This window comes from Heptranchias perlo, chromosome 8 (assembly GCF_035084215.1).
Source record: "Heptranchias perlo isolate sHepPer1 chromosome 8, sHepPer1.hap1, whole genome shotgun sequence".
Classification (NCBI taxonomy): Eukaryota; Metazoa; Chordata; class Chondrichthyes; order Hexanchiformes; family Hexanchidae; genus Heptranchias; species Heptranchias perlo.
Window position 1 is genome coordinate 16,334,220 of NC_090332.1, and position 19,751 is coordinate 16,353,970.

Sequence of the window (19,751 nt, forward strand, 5' to 3'; positions counted from 1 at the left end):
TAACTCTACCGATTGAAATTGTTCAATCAAAATATTGACTTTGCTGAAATGGTCTCCATTCAGCTGCTAGGTTTCCCGAGCCCTGGGAAACCTGTCCCACTGCTGTTAAACTCGAATGGCTGCCAAAACCTGAGGAACACAACCTCATTTAAATATTATAATCACTGACCCGCCTTTCCAGAGTGGGTTACTCGGATGCCCCAAATCCCACGCAGTTAAACCAGAAATAGGCGTGTTGGCGGCAGGTAGAGGATGGGCTTCCCATTTTTAGTAATTTAACCCCCCCCCGCCCGACCCTGTCCCGCCCATTGTGGGAGGTTGGGTGGTTCAAATTCCCCCCAACATCTTTTATTTCATGAACTGGGAAGTCAACATAGATTATGTGACTCACTGATTTTAGTAATGGAGTTGGTTTAATGACATGAGAACGTTTTAATACTTAATCCCTGTTTATTTTAAGTGGATTAAGACGTCTGCTGAAATAACGGGTAAAGGAATTTAAGACGAACGCATTAAATGTTGGTTCGTTGATGTTGCCAGCAGTAATTTGTGGGTTATATTCAGCAGAATAACCAATTTTACTGTTTTGCTAATCTTTAGGTGAACGGAGATGTTGAAGGCATAAGAAAACGGGTGATGCAAACACTTTCAATCTTGTTCTGCTTATATTTTGGCTTGACTGTGGAACTGCTACTGAGTTACTCGCAGGCAATGGTGCCCAGCAAAAAACCCTCAGGGGACATGTAGGTAGTCTTCATCTTATTATTTCCATATCTGTGAGTTTTCCAAAGTTCTACTATTGTGACTCTTGTATAAAGGCATAGAGATCTCCAATGTATGTGCAAACAAACTTTCGACAGAACAGTTCAAAAGAAAGAACTTGCAATTATCTAGCAACTTTCACAAACTCAGGACATTCCAAAGCACTTTACAGCCAAGGAAGTACTTTTGAAATGTAGTCACTGTTGTCATGTAGGGAAATTCCTGAACTGTTGATGAAAGTTCAGGTTGGAAATAAAGTTATTTTTTAATAGTTTTATGCTTCTGCTGCAACCAGGAATATCTCCCATATCCTGGAATTGCCTCCTCCCCCTTACTTTTATATCAAGCACTGCGTACCTTCAACAAGAAAGAGAGAGACTTGCATTTATATAGGGCCTTTCACAACCTCTGGACATCCCAAAGCACTTTACAATCAATGAAGTACTTTTGAAGTGTAGTCACTGTTGTAATGTAGGAAACGCAGCAGGCAATTTGTGCATAATTAGTATTGAGATAAATGACCAGATAATCTGTTTTAGTAGTGTTGGTTGAGGGATAGATATTTGTCAGGATACTGAGGAGAACTCATCTGCTCTTCATATACTGCCATGAAATCTTTTACACCCACCTGAGAGGGCAGACAGGGCCTCTGTTTAACATCTCATCTGAAAGATGGCACCTCAGACAGTGCAGCACTCTCTTGGTACTGCACTGAAGTGTCAGCTTAGATTTTGCGCTCAAGATTCTTGAGTGGGACTTGAACCCACAACCTTCTGATTCAGAGATGGGCATGCTACCCACTGAGCCACGGCTGACACCTGACAATCTGGGTTTCCATCAAATCAAGCTACCTACAGATCAAAGTAATTAATAACCAATAATGAGTTAACTCAATATGAATCTATCTTTGTTATCACACACTGGGCAAAAGCTTTGTGCAAGCCTTCAATTCCCATGGAGTTTCCTATCTGTACTAACAATCTCATGTAACCGTTCTTTTAATGACCTAGTCGAAAAGGAATTTCCTGCCAACAGTTAGCCAGAGCAACATAGTTAAGTGACTTTCACTTCCTTGTGATGGCATAAAAAGTCAACATACTGTAGGATAAAACTGTAAAGCACAATTTGTCCTCTGATGTCAAGAAGTTCACTTCACCTCTGCTGGATTCGCTGTTTGACACCGAGATCCATTAAAGGCCTGTGTAACTGATGAATGCAGCACTCTCTGAAATGCATTTCTGTGCCAGTTCAACTCCACTCTTGATCTTCGTCCCACCACAATAAATAACACGCTGCTTGCGCAGAATGTGAATTGGTAATTCTGTTTGAAGGCTCCATTCAGGAACGCACCTTGCGCTCGTTTGTTCATGTTCCCAGGCAGACGATGACCTTCCTTCAAACAACTTGCGCAGCAAAGCGCGGTTTTCTCACAGACACTTTTCAAATTACTTTAATGCTTCACTTTTCCAATACAACATTCAAGGCCACGCAGTGCTGTGGAGGTCTGATTGCAGAATCAGTTAAGTACACCAAGAATAGCAGCTCCAATTAACACACGCCTGCTTTGCATTTTCAATCTGGTTTATAAAATTATTATTAGGTAGCAGTTACCACATGCACTATGGATTAGATGAGTCAGCTCATAATTGTAATCACAAAAGGAACAAGTGCACTAAAGCTGTAATAATAATAATAATGGAACAATCTTGGCAATATTGTGACTGAGGGAAGAGGCAATGCACGCCAATTAGAAGATTAGCTGAACCAAAAACCCAGCCTCACTGTGTCTTCCATAAGTCAATCATTCTAAAGATGCCCTTTGATATCTGGCAACAACTCGACAGATTCATGGTTTCATGCCCAGAACTCTCAAGACGTAAATCTAGTCAGTATAGCACAACTGTTCAGATGCTTTATAAGTCCATGATACCCTTCAAACAAATGCTAAGCAACAGCAAATCAACATGTTCTTACTACATAGATAAACACTTCAAGCTAACTGCAACACAACAGTTGGTCTGGAACATGGGTTTATGCCAGCCTTAAATGACTGATCTTAAAATTTTCACACCTTTGAGATCTGACTGCCATCAGTATTCAGTAGGCCTAGGTTGCTCCGTCTTTGACTCAGTTTCAATCTGCCAACTAACCACTGAGAGTTGAATGGAGTCAAGCTTCTGCAAACACGACTTGGTGTAACAAGCACTGAAAGTCACGCCTCCATAAATGAAGCACAAATTTCAAACACTGACCGTCCTGGCTTTCAAACCTGCCCTTTAACAAAGACAGAGAGAATCTTTTTTTAATAAATATTTAGTGCCAGTTCTTGAAATAATATTGTATGGAGCCTTGGAACATGTTTATATTCCCCAAATTTTTAACAAACAGGTTAATCTTGGGATAGTCTGGTGACACTGTGTGCTTGTATACCAATGTGCTGTGCTGCAAAATGATGGACTTCAAGTGTGCATCCAGAATTCCCCACACAGTGATTTCTGGATCTTAGCACAGGAAATGTGCTTCCCACATAAGGAAAAGCAGATAAGGATTCAATCCACACCACGCTTGCACGCCCGAGTGCCTGATTCCATAAGTGGCCTTTGTAGAGTCCTGGGAATTGGTCTCCTGCATGTCCTCTTGGGCAGAAAATGGTGTGTGGTGCAGGATAACCTAAGAGGGGGAAGAGAGAGAGAGGAAAGATAGGAATTGTAATCTTGATAGCTTCTCTTTTTATCTTGGTGCAGAACTGTTGCTACAGTCTGGAGCGAGTTATTTGGCACCTGGGCATTGTCCATATGCCAAGCAATGTCATGAAAGGTAAAATCTTCAAAACTGTATTTATCTGAAGAGAGCAAATAGAGTCACTGCTCAAAGACTTGAATGAGTCAACTGTCTACTTAATAGAAACATAAAAAATAAAACAAAAGATTATGTTCCTTTCTTGTTTGGCAGTTTCAGAATCTGAGAAATTTCCTCTGTATAAAAGGGATTATTATTGTAAACTATGATCTGTTCCAGTCTCAGCACCTATTAGGAATTAGACTGAGAATGGAAAGGACCATTTTGCTAGTCAATAAAGTAAAATGAGCAAGGAAAGACCATTAGGCTATAGAGTGGATCAGCACACTGTTTTTTCACTTCTGAGACCTGGATTCAAATCCAGCCCAGACAAAAAATGCAATGAAAAATCCATACCAGCACAGCATGGGATGCTCTTCTGAAGTTGCAATTAGTGTATTTTAGTTGAACAGAGTATAGGGAGCTTTCCCTTCCTTCAAACTCATTTGTACCCAGGATGTTTGATACTGATACTGGGTGTAAAAATGAAGAAGAAAACATTGAATTGGGTTTATATTTTGTTTTAAATTTAATGTATAAAATTAAAAAGGGATGGTACATAAATTTATTATGTGACTCTTGTGACTGCTTGCTTTGAAACTGTGGGACTCTTGAGTTCTGCTCACATCAGCTGCTAATTGCATACCCAGGCTCTAAGTCCAATTAGTTTGAGTCCCTGTACTCGGGGAAATCACAGCAGCTCCTCTTTCTCACACAGTCTCCTGATGGATAATTGTTTTGGAACCATTTTGAAAAGAAATGTTGTTCTCTCATTTTTCAGGTTTTATAAATTCCTTGGAAAACTTTAGGAGAAATTATTTCAGCCCTGCATCTTCTCCCTCCGCTCAACCCACACACACCACCACACGCATGCATCGCACACACCACCACACGCATGCATCGCACACACCACCACACGCATGCACCACAGATATGCATGTACCACATACACCACTACATGCACACACCTACCTCTTAGGAAATAAAGAGTATACACTGGTGAGAGGGTAATAGAAACCATATTCAAGCCAATTCACACCTGCTAACACTCAAATCACATCACTGTAAAAGCCTCAACAAGACTATACAGTTTGTATGAGACCATAGAGACCAGGAAGACCTAAGTGTATTCCCTGGCTACTGCCTAGTTGGCTGAATTCAGCTAAGGTAGAACAAACACTACTGTTAACCTCAACGCCCTTGCGTTAGGTGAAGGAAAATCAACCAGGTTGTCACTTGTGATCGCTATCTTCCTGCAAGTATAGTGTGGATGTTAGGTAAGCTTAGCTGCATTGCTCCCACAGTTGAATAGACTGTGAACACTCACTAACCGTGCTTGCAGATGAATAATGGTGACTTGAGTGAGATACCAGAGGGCTACTGGTACCCGGTATTGAGCAGTGCCTCCAGGAGAGGAGGAGGAGAGAAAATTTTCAAGAAACCCTCAAACTTCTACTCTGCGTAAGCTGTGTCGGAAATGTTCTTTGTATGTCGTTCAAAATCAATGGATGCTATCCTGTGCATTCATACAGTTAATTAAAGTCAATGGGAATCAGGGGGAAAACTCTCCAGTGGCTGGAGCCATACCTAGCACAAAGGAAGATGGTAGTGGTTGTTGAAGGCCAATCATCTCAGCCCCAGGACATTGCTGCAGGAGTTTCTCAGGGCAGTGTCCTAGGCCCAACCATCTTCAGCTGCTTCATCAATGACCTTCCCTCCATCATAAGGTCAGAAATGGGGATGTTCGCTGATGATTGCACAGTGTTCAGTTCCATTTTCAACCCCTCAGATAATGAAGCAGTCCGTGCCTGCATGCAGCCAGACCTGGACAACATCCAGGCTTGAGCTGATAAGTGGCAAGTAACATTCATGCCAGACAAGTGCCTGGCAATGACCATCTCCAACAAGAGAAAATCTAACCACCTCCCCTTGACATTCAATGGCATTACCATCGCTGAATCCCCCACCATCAACATCCTGGGGGTCACTGTTGACTGGAAACTTAACTGAAGCAACCATATAAATTCTGTGGCTACAAGAGCAGGTCAGAGGCTGGGTATTCTGTAGCAAGTGACTCACGTCCTGACTCCCCAAAGCCTTTCCACCATCTGCAAGGCACAAGGCAGGAGTGTGATGGAATACTCTCCACTTGCCTGGATGAGTGCAGCTCCAACAACACTCAAGAAGCTCGACACCATCCAGGACAAAGCAGCTCGCTTGATTGGCACCCCATCCACCACCCTAAACATTCACTCCCTTCACCACCGGCGCACCATGGCTGCAGTGAGTACCATCTACAGGATGCACTGCAGCAACTCGCCAAGGCTTCTTCGACAGCACCTCCCAAACCCGCGACCTCTACCACCTAGAAAGACAAGGGCAGCAGGCACATGAGCACAACACCACCTGCACGTTCCCCTCCAAGTCACACACCATCCCGACTTGGAAATATATCTTCTTCGTCACTGGGTCAAAATCCTGGAACCTTCACCACACGGACTGCAGCGATTCAAGGCAGCGGCTCACCACCACCTTCTCAAGGGCAATTAGGGATGGGCAATAAATGCTGGCCTTGCCGGCGACGCCCACATCCCATGCACGAATAAAAAAAATTAGATATTGTCGGATATGGATGGTTTCTCTGCAGAAATATATATCTCAGTATTAGCAACATCTGTCTTAGGTGTATAAAAATTCTAGTGCAGTGTTGACTAATTTGCCATTGCATCAGTTTCACATACAAAAATGTTGTTGGGGATAGAGAGAGAATAAAAGATGATGAAGCTTTCATGGTTATGATGCCATGCAACAAAGCATTTAATGCTTCATCCAGAATCATTGTTACAGAAGAATGAACTTGCATCTCCACTATGATGCACTCCACGGCCAAATAGCCTGGTGCCAATCTTTAGCCTCACACGTGGAGCGTGCTCACTTAGGTGACCAGAGGGCGGACTTTTCTGTTTTATTGCCTCATCCCAGTTGTGTGGTCAGCATGATAGGTTTGGTAACCAGCTAGTTATTATGAGTGATGACAGATGTCTCATTAATGTGGTCCCGGCCCCACACAAGAACTTCAAAAATTCATATTGGAGTAAGCCTCCGATTTCATACAATCACATAGTTCGATGATGACTCCAGCAATCCTTAAATGTTTTTACTATTTAGAATTTTTCACTTGAAAACAGCAACAATGACTTTTTCACTGACAATGGTATTATATAGGATCAATATGCTCTACTGGGTTTTAACATACATATATCATACGAACAATGACGGACTGGAAAAGATCCTTAGGTCCATCCAGCTTGTCCCACACAATTGTGATACCTTGTGACTCACAATACATACACTCCCATCCCCACCCAAAACCACGTGATCTCCTGGGTGAGGCGAAAACCCAGGCCAATTCCTCTTCGACCACCCCTCCCACTCCTTAGGCTATCGGAACATGGCCCTAATGAATGTCGAACATTACCTACCTTTTGTACAAGGTGATCTCCGCCCCAGCCAGAAACAGGTCCGCTCTCGCTTGAAGGAATATGTTTGGCGTTCTTGTCTATTATCAAACCTAATATTATCTTACAGCTTGAAACATTATATGTCAACAAGCAATAATTAGACAGGGCAAGAAAGCTTTGACAAATTGGATCTGTATGAACACCTTGTACCTTAATGTGTAATGAGGCCAGCGGGAGTCTCATTAATAAATAAAAACTGGGGTCCCGTAGTGTACATGGGACCCCGATGGAATTTTAACCGGCTCCTGAACAGAGTGCCCGCTGTGGTCAGCCCTCTAAGTAAACCTGTTGGGAAACCAGCGAGGCCCGCTAAGCTAAGTTTTTAATAAAAAATCTTCCTTAGTAGACCTTGGAGGGGCAGGAGTCCTCTTCCAGGCCCCACAAGGAAAGTCTGGGCCTCTGTTGCCCCGGGCACACCCCTACCCAGCCGCGAGATCCTGCAAACACCCCCTCCTCCTGGTCTTACTTTGCTGCTGGCGGCCTTGTTCCGATGTCGGCAGGTGAGTTCCAGGCCGCCCGATTTTCATCGAGCTGCCGCTTTCCGCCAGATACGGCCAAGCGTCTGACCACGGCGGCAGTTAAAATCTGCCAGGCCTCCAACTCCAACTGGGATTGCTCTCTGCTCCCACCAGCTTCCCGCCGGGGGTGAAAATCGTCTCTATTGTCTGTGCTATTCTAAGCGGGAGTCATTTCCGAATGGAAACCTTTTTGAACTGTGGAAAAAAAGGAACCATGTTGTTTGAATTCTCACAATAAATCCCATGGGAATTCCATCGACATTATTTGCAAGACGCACTTAAGATTGACAATCATCCCGTGGCATTCATTCGATGTGAAGATACAAGAAACAAAATGCTTGTGGGAATATAAATTGTCTTAGGTCATCAGTGTTCTTGGACTATTTTTGCTACAAATTATTTGGGGAATTGTGTGCAAGTCCAAGAAGAGATTTTATATTTTCATTAGCAGTTCTTCAGCAAGTACTCTTCAAAAACTCATTTGATTATGGGCCCAGTGGGAACAATCACTAACCAACCCCTGAAGTTTGAGACAACAATCCTGTGGACTGAAAGGTTTAAAATCTTTTTTTAAAACTCACTGAATTAATTGACTATCCTGGGCACGAGGTTTTCCCATTTGTCCTTCAGCCTGAATTGCAAATTGTAAAACCAAATTCAGAAAAGTTGAAACAAGGCGGCTTTTGTTCGTACACATGACACTCTTTGGCTATCCATCAATATTTGTTTTTTTAAAAAAAAATTAGAAGTAAGAAAGGCAAAATACTTTCTGGCCTTAAATTTCTACAGGAGTTCTCCTGATCTCTTGCTGTAACTTTGGGAGATCAGTGGAACCACACGAGAACTAGACATTTATGCTATTTCTACAGCGGTTTTGCCAATCACCCATTGAAGTTATTGCAGGAGATCAGGACAACCCTCACGGGAATATCAGGGAGTCTGTAGTTTCCAATTGAGAAATCTAGATGAAAGGTCGCGGTCCATAGTGTAGGATAATAGTGCACTATATTACCATGATGTGGAGATGCCGGTGATGGACTGGGGTTGACAAATGTAAGGAATCTTACAACACCAGGTTATAGTCCAATTGTTTTATTTGAAAATCACAAGCTTTCGGAGGCTTTCTCCTTCGTCAGGTAAGCGAGTGTGGGATTCCATGGAAGGTTACCGCATTTATATTCAGAGAACAATACCTGGTGATTACAGATAATCTTTCCAACTGCCCGTTGTCAAGGCAATCAAAGTGTTCAGACAGAGTGATGTTACCTACAGGACCACCGAATACACAAACGGCCAGAACACAAAACAGAGAGAGAGATGGAGAGAAACATCCGAAAGGAAGAGAAAGACAGAGAATGACCCGTTGTGTTAAAAACAGATAACTTTTTTTCGCTGGTGGGGTTACGTGTAGCGTGACATGAACCCAAGATCTCGGTTGAGGCCATCCTCATGGGTGCGGAACTTGGCTATCCATTTCTGTTTGACGATTTTGCGTTGTCGTGTGTCTCGAAGGCCGCCTTGGAGAACGCTTACCCGAAGGTCGGTGGCTGAATGTCCTTGACTGCTAAAGTGTTCCCCGACTGGGAGGGAACCCTCCTGTCTGGCGATTGTTGCGCGGTGTCCGTTCATCCGTTGTCACAGTGTCTGCATGGTCTCGCCAATGTACCGTGCTCCGGGGCATCCTTTCCTGCAACGTATGAGGTAGACAACGTTGGCCGAGTCACAGGAGTATGAACCATGTACCTGGTGGGTGGTGTCCTCTCGTGTGATGGTGGTGTCTGTGTCGATGATCTGGCATGTCTTGCAGAGGTTGCCGTGGCAGGGTTGTGTGGTGTCGTGGACGCTGTTCTCCTGAAAGCTGGTTAATTTGCTGCGAACGATGGTCTGTTTGAGGTTGGGTGGCTGTTTGAAGGCGAGTAGTGGAGGTGTGGGGATGGCCTTAGCGAGGTGTTCGGATGTTTCTCTCCCTCTCTCTCTCTGTTTTGTGTTCTGGCCGTTTGTGTATTCGGTGGTCCTGTAGGTAACATCACTCTGTCTGAACACTTTGATTGCCTTGACAACGGGCAGTTGGAAAGATTATCTGTAATCACCAGGTATTGTTCTCTGAATATAAATGCAGTAACCTTCCATGGAATCCCACACTCGCTCACCTGACGAAGGAGAAAGCCTCCGAAAGCTTGTGATTTTCAAATAAAACAATTGGACTATAACCTGGTGTTGTAAGAGTCCTTACCTATATTACCATGGTTGAAAAGACGAGAGCAAATGAGCGGAATCAAGAAATAGTCATTAGACTACAAGTTTGTATTTTAAAGCCTGTAAATTATTGGAGGAAGGGAATATTGAGGTAGCAAATAGCGTCCGGGGTGGATAATGGGATTTTGGCACTCTTAGTGCTGATGACCATTAGGTGCCAGTTCCCTGCATCATGGGGTACTGAGATCAGATCAAGATGCACAGTAACTCGACTAAGAAGCTCCTGATGTCTGCTCTTGAGTTGCGGGCGTGGCTAATTAAGACCAGGCACACCCATAAACATAAGCTGCTCAGACCGCTGATAGGAGTGAATAGCTGTACTTGAGAGTATATCTAAGGCAAGACTGTAAACTTGTAACAATCTCCTACTCTTCTACTGGATCCTAAAACAGAAAGCTGGGTATTAGCAGGATAGCAGATCTTCTGGTTTCTTCAGACTTACCAAAGAGAATGTTTTCTGTTCATCTAAAGCATTCCTTTGGGTGAACTGTACCCTTAATTTTGATGTTAACAGAAAAGTTATAATCTCAAAATGGGGAATGAAAAGTGTCAAGTTCTTGGAGAATTTTTAGTCCAATCCCTGTATCCAATCTGTCGCATACTTATGCACTGATATCAAAATCTTTTCACATTTTTCTAAATACAGCACACATTAATAATGCTAGGCATGATGTAGGTGCACCCGATGAACAGAATCAGATGAAAATCTACCCCATTGTGTGGAGAATAGGATGCATTTGCACCACTAAACTATAGCATTGTTGTGCAGTGGTTTTGCTTCACATCAACACTGCAGTTACAATGTCCATGCAGTCTGAGTCTGGAATCTGGGCCCCAGCTGACATGATAGTGGAGGGGGCTCGAGACTCAGGACAGACCTTTTTATACCACACAAGTTTCGTGTCGATGTGAAAACGAAAATGCTTCACATCAACCCAAAACTTGTAAGGGGTAATTTTACAAAGAACTTGCTCCTAATACAGAGTCTGGAGGACATGTCAAGAATAGAGGTATGTATTTCGCATGATTTTCTAGCTTTTCAAATTGACGACTGGAAAATCATGGGGCACCCTTTATCCAATTTCTGATTTGTGCCCCGGGTGCTAGGAACATACTTTAGTAAAATTACTCCCTTGTTTCAATACACCCTTAGACAACTAATATTTGCAGGTAGAGAAGTTTGCCGATTTAAAGCACAAAATTACTCACTGCATTCATTAAATGTTTCTCTTTGCACATTTTTTCTTCAATCAAATAGAAAACAAACAGTATGCTTGTATACCCAAAAATTAGTTCTACAGTGAAGAAACTAATATTATTTTGTCAAAGGACATTTAGCAGTCAATTTTTCTCACATCACGCATTAATTGGTTTTCAAATGTATTCATGGCAATTCTAAACCCATGCTATCAAGTATATAGAGGACATAAATTATCTTAAAACATTTTAGCCGAGAAATCAATGTTACTGATATAATGCAAATACTTAATGCATTCAAATAATATTCCTGTGTCTGCTATTTTGATGAAGGCAATAAAATTCTGCACAGGGGAATATGATGTAAAAGTGTTGTGTTTGCATGCTAATATTGAAATGGTATCTTCGAGACTGTTGTTCTAGTTATAAATGACATGCTAAATCAAATAATGATATATTTTCTTTTTTTTTCCAGCTTCTATAAGAAATATCATGTCAGACAGCTCGATATATAATGGATGTTCCAGGTCTCGGTTATGTCACTGCAGCTTGATGTAGCACAACTTGTCAATCAAATTGTTGGTAAGTTCCTTGTCATTTTCTTCAGCCAGCCTAGTCCAGTCCACAGAGAGGAATGTTGTTGTTCTGGAGTTTCTATAATATGCCCTTGTTTGATTATAATGGGACTTTAGGGGTGAATTTAACTTGGTCTGATGGGTGGTGGGGGAAATTGAAGTCAGTGGAGAGTAAAATTGGGCGGGTTGTTAAATGGGCATCTGACCCGCACCTGCCCATTTTTTGCCCGGTGGGTTAGGTTAAAATGACCCCCTCTTCGCTTTTGATAAGATAGTGATGTCAAGTTTACTATAAGTGTTCCAAAAAAAAAATCAGCAAAATCTGTGTAAATTTAATGATAAAATGATTCAAAGTTTTACTATGATCTCAGCATCTCCACAGTCTGAATGAGTTTTCATTGATATTCACCACGCACAATGACATCAACATCCCAAATGTTAACTCGGGCAGGTGGTGAGAACCGTCACGACCTCAACAGTGCGAGGCCTGAACGATTTTAACTCCTGGGCCTCGTCTACATACTCTCGATCAGTCTTGCGCCCATAACTGGTGCAGCCGGCCGAAGGGCGGGATTGGAATGTCAGGTGGCAGGAAGCCACCGCCTGAACCCCGAAGGAACCATCTCCAAAGGGTTGCCGACTCTGGTTGGATGTATTCCTGGAGGTCTCATCACATGATCTCCCTCTTCCAGACACCCGCCCAGTCAAACAGCCTTTGTTGCCATCTTCAATATTTATCTAACTAATAAACAAAAGCGCTCAAAGAAAATGAAAAGAAATCACTTTTTTTTAATGCTCCTATGGTTTTTCTCCAGGGTTTGCTCGCAGCAGTGTCCAGGAGATTAATCTTTTTAATTCCTGGAGAGTCTAGGACAATCCTGGAGGGTTGGCAACCCGAGTTCCCCAGCAGTCTGGTAGGCCACGCGGATTATGTCCTGGTTTGGGGCTTGAACCCAAAACCTTCTGACTCCGAAGTGAAAGTGCCGCCAACTAAGCGGAGCACTTTGTACACCGTCCCAACAATTTACCTTAATCCAAGTGTCAAAGCACATATATTACACTGGTATGGCGTTTGCATCATCAGGTATTTTTGCAGTCCCTCTATTAGAAGTTTTGCATTGTTGGTCTCTGCTCACTAAGAGCAAGGCTACGACTGTCTAAATTCAGTTCACTCAGAATTCTTAAAGCCAATAACGTGAGCAGACTTTCACTCCATCATTCTGGACTGGATTTGACATTTTACATCATTTACAGATATTTAAGTTTGTAGGACCCCCCCTCCATTAGCTGGGAGGCTGGAACATTCTGTACCCTGTGCGTCTTCATAGGCACCATCATTAGTGCTTCAACTTGGCACACAGGCTGCAGACAAGTGGAAATCTTTAGTACCCAAAGGCAAAACCCAACTAAACATGGTACTGATTTGGAAATATTGTCGTGGTAGTTTAGAAAAGCAAGCTTTTCTATTAATAATAACTAGATTTATACTGTTCTATCATTCATCTGAACTGAGAAACCCTTTGGCAATGGTATAATTTTAATCTTCGTAACACACTGCAGCAAAAAAAAAATTCCTGTGTAATTATGCCAACCTGTCAAATTTGCTGCATAAAATTGATAATTTTAATCATCTGCCTATGGTTTTTTGACTCTTTAATGGATAGAGAGTCTAGCTTTTGACTCTCTGCTACTCAATTCTGTGCTTATCCTGGACATGTACTAGTGGAACAAAAATCACCATTAACATAATTATTTTAATTATACTTTCCCACCTTATCTCAAAAATGGATTAATAAAAACCAAGATATAGGCCCTGTGCACATGATGTCCTGTACTTGTGAGTTAAGACGTTAGGAGTAGATCCTTTCTGCCTGTTTCAGTGCTTCAAACGGGCATTAAAAACTCCATGGCACAGTTTGAGAAAGGGCAGGGAGTTTTCCCAGTATCGGAGCCAATACGATTCCCTTAATCAACTGATTATTCAACTCCTTGCTATTTGCGTGACATTGTTGATACACTGTGGCTGGTACATTTGTCTACTCAATAACAGTCACTCAATTTCAAAACTAAATTCATTATGCGAAGCACTTTCAGATATCTCGAGATAATAAGGTGCAATGTAAATGCGAGTAGTATTTTTAGTTCACTTATACAAAGGTGCAAATATTTCAATGATTTATAGACATTTATAATCCAGACTCTATGGTGCATGCTGAAATACAGAGGAGGATCAGAAAGATTGCTGAGTTACAAATGAAAACCTAATTAAATTAAAGCTGCCTCTCCCTGGACTTAAAGATTACCTTTTTTTATCAGTAGGAGGGAAGACAGCCACAGCAGAGACTCATTATTACACCAGAGGGACTGTTTGTTGCACATTGATGTGTTTCAGCAAGACTTACTTTGCTGCATGATGGTGTTGATGATGCAAACTCCCCTCCTGCGGTGCCATTGATGCTCTGGCCATGTCAGTTGTGATGGTGGGAGCACTGGGGTAATGGAGGCCAGAATTTTGGGGACCAGGATTGCTGGCTGCCCATCACAGACTGCAGCCAAGTTGTTCTGTTCTGGGGGAGGGAGTCAGGGCAGAGATAGCACGGGGACAGCAAAGGTCACGGGAGAAGGAATTTAATTTTTTTTAAATTAGGGCCTCCCCTTCAGCACTTGTTCCTTTAATTTAATTATTTTTCTGGAAGATTAATGAGCCTTGCGGACAGTTTGTGCACATTCCCTCAGTGCCCCTCTTGTTGGCTGGCTGCATTGAGACACACTGGACATCTTGGGTACTTTGCAGGCCTTGGGCCTCCACATCCAATAATGTAGATGTGGGATGCCTGCCATTGTATTATTGACCTCCATGTGTTTGGTCCAAGAGTTTTAGTAAATGCTTTTAAATAAAGATGCTGGTCTTGTAATGAGCTCCATAATATGGAAGTACCATGATTTAAGGCAAGCTGGAAGACAATAAACATGAGTTGAAGCAAAAGTATTCTGCACAGACAGGTCACCAAGGCTTCCTGCTCTTAACAATGATACTAAGAGACAGTAAGCAATAAATTGTATATTTTTGGTAACATGGACACTGGAATTGATTTCAGGAACAGCTGTCCTGAAGGATGTTGTCTGTTGAATGTCCCTACTTCAGTTTGGGAAGACACATGTTCTCACTGGAGTTTAAGATTTGTCGTAAAAAAAGATGTCAGTAACTGAACGGGAGATGGGATGCATTGTGTGCACAATGTGGCAGTGCCCATTTTTCTAGGAAATAGTGCAATTACCACGGCATAAATGTTGGACACTGGATAACCATCTATTGTGTGAGTGAGTAAGAGCATTCTGCTGCGTTTGCTCCAAATAAACCCTCTGCATATTCCATTGCTAATATTTAGTAACATCTCAAATGTGTGTGCATTTCTGTTCCATGCTATTTTTAAATTTAGAAGTTTCCAAACATAAATGGATAAATCTTTCATCTGTCCATTCCGCAGAGGACTTTAACATAGTGTATTGTTGTATATTACTCCAGCAGAGAAATATAAGATTGTCATTCTTTGGTTTCAAAAGTACCAAAATAGTCAATGGCAGTAGATATAGGTGTACGAAATAACAGCGTGTAGCCTTAGAAGGACAAGCTAGGTCGACACAGCTCCATCCTGGCAGCTAAACATCCCGGTCTTACTCCAGAACCCCAACTAGCCCCAAGCGATGCTACATTACATCAACTACCTTTTTATACAAATTTTAGAATGATCCCCAGAAACACTTGAGGATCGATTTTCCTCAACTATAACCCCTGAAATCGGCAAAAAAGGAAAAATTGGACAACAAGTTCTATTCCTGCTTTCCTGCTCCGGCCTCAATTTTCCTCCCTCCACCTCCACTGGGATGGCCACTGGCCACCTCTTCCCCTCCCACCAGATATAAATGCCGGTGGGGAGGTGGGGCCTGGACAGTCACCCCATTTCCTGCTTACCACCGCTGTTTCCACCCACTTCAGGGACCGCCAGGAGATGGGTGGCGATAGACCTTGAGGTAGCGGCGGTAAGCCCAGAAGCCAGTGGCCTCCTAGTAGTGGGCTCCTCTCCTCTCATATAGGCCCCATACACTAGCTTTTTTTTTTAGGGCTGTTCCACCCTCTTTAAATTCCCTCCGCCTCTTCAGGTGCTGCAGCACAGCCAGAATTTTCCTGCACAGCACTGGTGGGCTCCCTCTCAGTGGCAGGGATCCCACAAGGGTCCTGCCCTGCATGCTTCATGATCCCTGACTAGGAAAATAGACTGAGGTTATGGCAGGGTCATAGCTCCAACAAGACCGAAATCCGGCCTTCATTTGAGAGCATCTTCATTTGAACCCTTTGTAACTGTGGAAAAAAGTCCCAAGATACCAGTATCATCTTAGAGATCAGTACCTCAGTATCAGAAAATGATCAAATATGCACTCTTTACTAAAACATCATAGAATCTTAAAATAAACTTACCCAAGGGAAACTCAGCCCTCTTTCAAAAAATTATTTTCATCAGTTTCACTAAAATAACCCTGATTAAAACATCTTTTAGGACATTGATAAATAATATGAAATGAATGTATTTTGGAATAGGTCGTAATCTGGATAAAGATAAGTCGCTGTATGTAATCAGCTGCGAGATGCGTGCGTAGATTTTTGTCTTCAACAGCTGGGCGGAAATCTTAGCGAGCAGATCGCCTGTTCTTTGTAGCACCTGTCTGATTTGCGATCTATTGAATTCAACAGAACAAAAATCGGGCATGTTCTCCAAAGGATGAGCAATCCTCTCTGCCAGATTACTGCCTACAAGTGGTGATGGTGATAATCTACCTCACGAACAATTAGAAAGAGAAGTGATCAGAGGTGCACGCCATCCTACACTAAAGCACTTGTTCACACCTAGGCTCTGGCTACGTTCATTAAACTGTCTGTAGTTTAAAACTCCTGGCAGGTTTCAAACCACACTAAGAATGGCTTGTTTAATACCAATAGCTTAATAAGAGCTATATTACTCTACTGCATCATAAGTCACAGCTGAGGCACCATTGTCTTACAGACACTGCTCTCAAAGAATACCCATAGAGTGTGCTGTTCAGCCATCAGACCAGAGTTATACTGCCAGATGGCATGTGGCACCAAGCCCAGTGACAAAGGGGCGCTGTGCCTGCATACAGATACGTATGCCCAGTGCCAGCTCACCAGCGAGTAAAATATGACAGCAAGAGCATGGCTTTATATGGAGCTGGAGTTATGTACACCCGGCGTAGAGCTTAAGTGGTGTGAGACTCCCTACCAGAGACGATGTCAACGAGCCCGGGAGTCACATCTGCCAAAAGCCATTCATCAACAATACAAAAGCAGCAATATAGGCTCAGTAAGACAAGCAGGGTCATTATTCACAAATCCTACATTTAGTACAATTCAGACCATTTGTGTTTTGTTTGGCTTGTATGTTTAAAAAGAACTTATGAAATATGTGCACGCATGGACAAAGTGTTGATGTGCTCGGCTGTTTTTTCAAGTCTTGTGCATTTGTGTCCCACCATTATGCCAAGAAGTGAGTGTACAGCTCCTATCTTTGGTTAGAGCTACTGTTAATTCTACTTTCATGTTGTAAATTCAATGAAAACAGTCTTTTTCATGCAGCTAGAATGTGGGAGGAATCCGATTCTTAGTGCCTGGTTGGGGGGAGGGGGTCTGATTTCCTGATACTTCATCATCTACATCTGACATCCAGGAGATCTGGTGAGGGCTGCCCAATTTGCTGCCTGTTCATTGTGTTCAACCTTCACGCTCGCTGGTGTTCAACTTAGCTAGAATAATTATATGGGGTTGAGTATCCAATGGATAGTGGTAAACATGTATCTCTACACTCAAGGGGCATCATTTTGACTTTGGACGAGAGTGTAAAATGGGCAATCGTGAATCGGCAGCCCATTTTATATCTCTTCTGATTTTCATTTCCACTGACTTTGCTTGGCGGTGGAGTGGGTGGACCTCGAGTCCGACGGTATGAGGGCTGATCTACTTTTTATTTCCAGATTTTGTTTTCAAACTGAATTCAAGTTCTCAAACTGTCACGGTGGGATTTGAACTCGTGTTCAAATCTCTGGATAAAACTGGCATTAATTAGCCTAAAGATGATTGGTGTGGAAAATAGAAAAAAAAAACATCCTGCTACAGTAGGTGGGACTCTGCTGAGATTGCCTTTGTGTTTTGTTTGGCTTGTATGTTTAAAAAGAACTTATGAAATATGTACACGCATGGACAAAGTGTTGATATGCACGGCCGTTTTTTCAAGTCCTGTGCATTTGTGTCCCACCATTGTGCCAAGAAGTGTGCTCTATCTTTGGTTAGAGCTACAATTGCAAAGGCAATTAAGGGGCAGAGAGAACGCAACTTTACTCTGCATCTGACTGCACTGTATGTAACCTAGGCATGTTCAATGCTGACACAGAATACCTGAATTGGAAATGGTCCATTCCCCAGGACCACTGTCCCTCACCTTGATGAGCATTAAAAAAATGGTCTTAAAGTGAAAGTCATTACTGCTTTGCAGACAGAGGGTAAATAACACAACTTTGATAAGCATGCACGCAAAGTACTTTTCAATGGAAATTACATAATTGTGCCAAATGTTTACAAAGCAATGAAGAAACTATGCCAACTACTTCTCAGGAACATTTTAACTGTATTTACAAACAAAATAAAAAGAAAATTTTAACCACCAGCATCAAACAGAAATGACACCATCTTCAGGGTTCAGCAATCTAAATTATTAACCCAACCCAAATGTCAGTTTTCCATATTTCAACCTTGTCTTATACTCAAAAGCATTTAAATTAAATTTAGTCGCAAAGAATGGCAGTTCCACTTCCGGGTATTTGCCACCTGATTTACGTAGAGATCTGCAAAGAAATTAAACACTCTGGATGACTGTGCTTTGCTGAAAGGGGATTGTGTGATTTTGGCACATGTGGATTTTGAAATTCTGTGTATAGACCTCCGGACTTGACTATGCCAATGCTCTTTTGGCCAGCATCCCATCCTGTACCCTCCATAAACTTCAACTCATCCAAAACTCTGCTGCCTGCATCCTATCCTGCACCAAGTCCCACTCACCCATCACCCCGTCCTTGCCTATATTGGTTCCTGGTCCCCCAATGCCTCCAGTTTAAAAATCACTTCCTCGCATTTAAATCCCTTCATGGCTTCACCCCGACCTATCTCTGGAACCTCCTCCAGGCTTATAACCATCCGTGTTCCTCTGACTCTGTTGTATTGTGCATCCCCCCTCCTTTCACCCCAACATTGGCAGCCATGCCCTCAGCTGTTTAGGCCCCATGCTCTGGAATTCCCTCCCTAAACCTTTCTGCCTATCCACCTCCCTCCCCTCCTTTAAGATCCTCCATACAAAACCACCTCTTTGACCAAGCTTTTGGTCACCCCTCCTAATATCTCTTGTTGGTCACATCTCCTAATATCCAATGCTGTGGCTGCTCAACTATATTCTATGGCCTGACATCCATTTTTGTCTGATTACCCTTGGGACACCTTTCTGCATTGCATAAATGCAGGTTGGTTTTCTTGTTGACACATGGTATACCATCTTTTTGAGGTTTCATGAGATCTAAGCTAAAAATAAGCAGTGTAGTTCATAGCAGCATACGTCTGAAGTAAGGGTTCCTCAGTAATGTTCAGGCTTCAGTTTTCTGAACAATGTGATTTCCTGCTTCCTTTGCCAGTGGTGTGGATGCTCATCCTTTTAACACCAGGTGGTTAACTGTTTCCAAACTCAACTCAAATTATGCACATTCTTTGGAAAATCCTGACTACAGATATAAAGCCCTCACCGCCTGAAACACATCACTTTCTAGTCATATTTGGTCGCAGATTGATTGTTAACAGTGTCTTGTGCAGGATATCCTGGAGGAAGTGATTGATCTATGGTCTTTCATTATAAGTAGTGAATAATACATTGATCCTTCATTTCAGAGAAAAAAGAACAAAGATCTATGCATCAGTGGGAGGCATGTATGGTAATCTGGATTGCCTACAGGAGACTGGTTAGGAACTGTTT

General features: G+C 42.5%; 1 protein-coding gene across 3 annotated transcripts in view; it reads left to right on the forward strand.

The window, feature by feature from the left end:
• Positions 1-19,751, forward strand: part of LOC137324151 (muscarinic acetylcholine receptor M3-like) — a 164,420-nt gene that overhangs the window by 78,706 nt on the left and 65,963 nt on the right. For all 3 annotated transcript variants that reach the window (XM_067988290.1, XM_067988292.1, XM_067988291.1), the window contains 2 exons: positions 601-743; positions 11,568-11,674. The gene's annotated coding sequence lies outside the window, so the exon portion shown is untranslated. The remainder of the gene's footprint in view (positions 1-600; positions 744-11,567; positions 11,675-19,751) is intronic.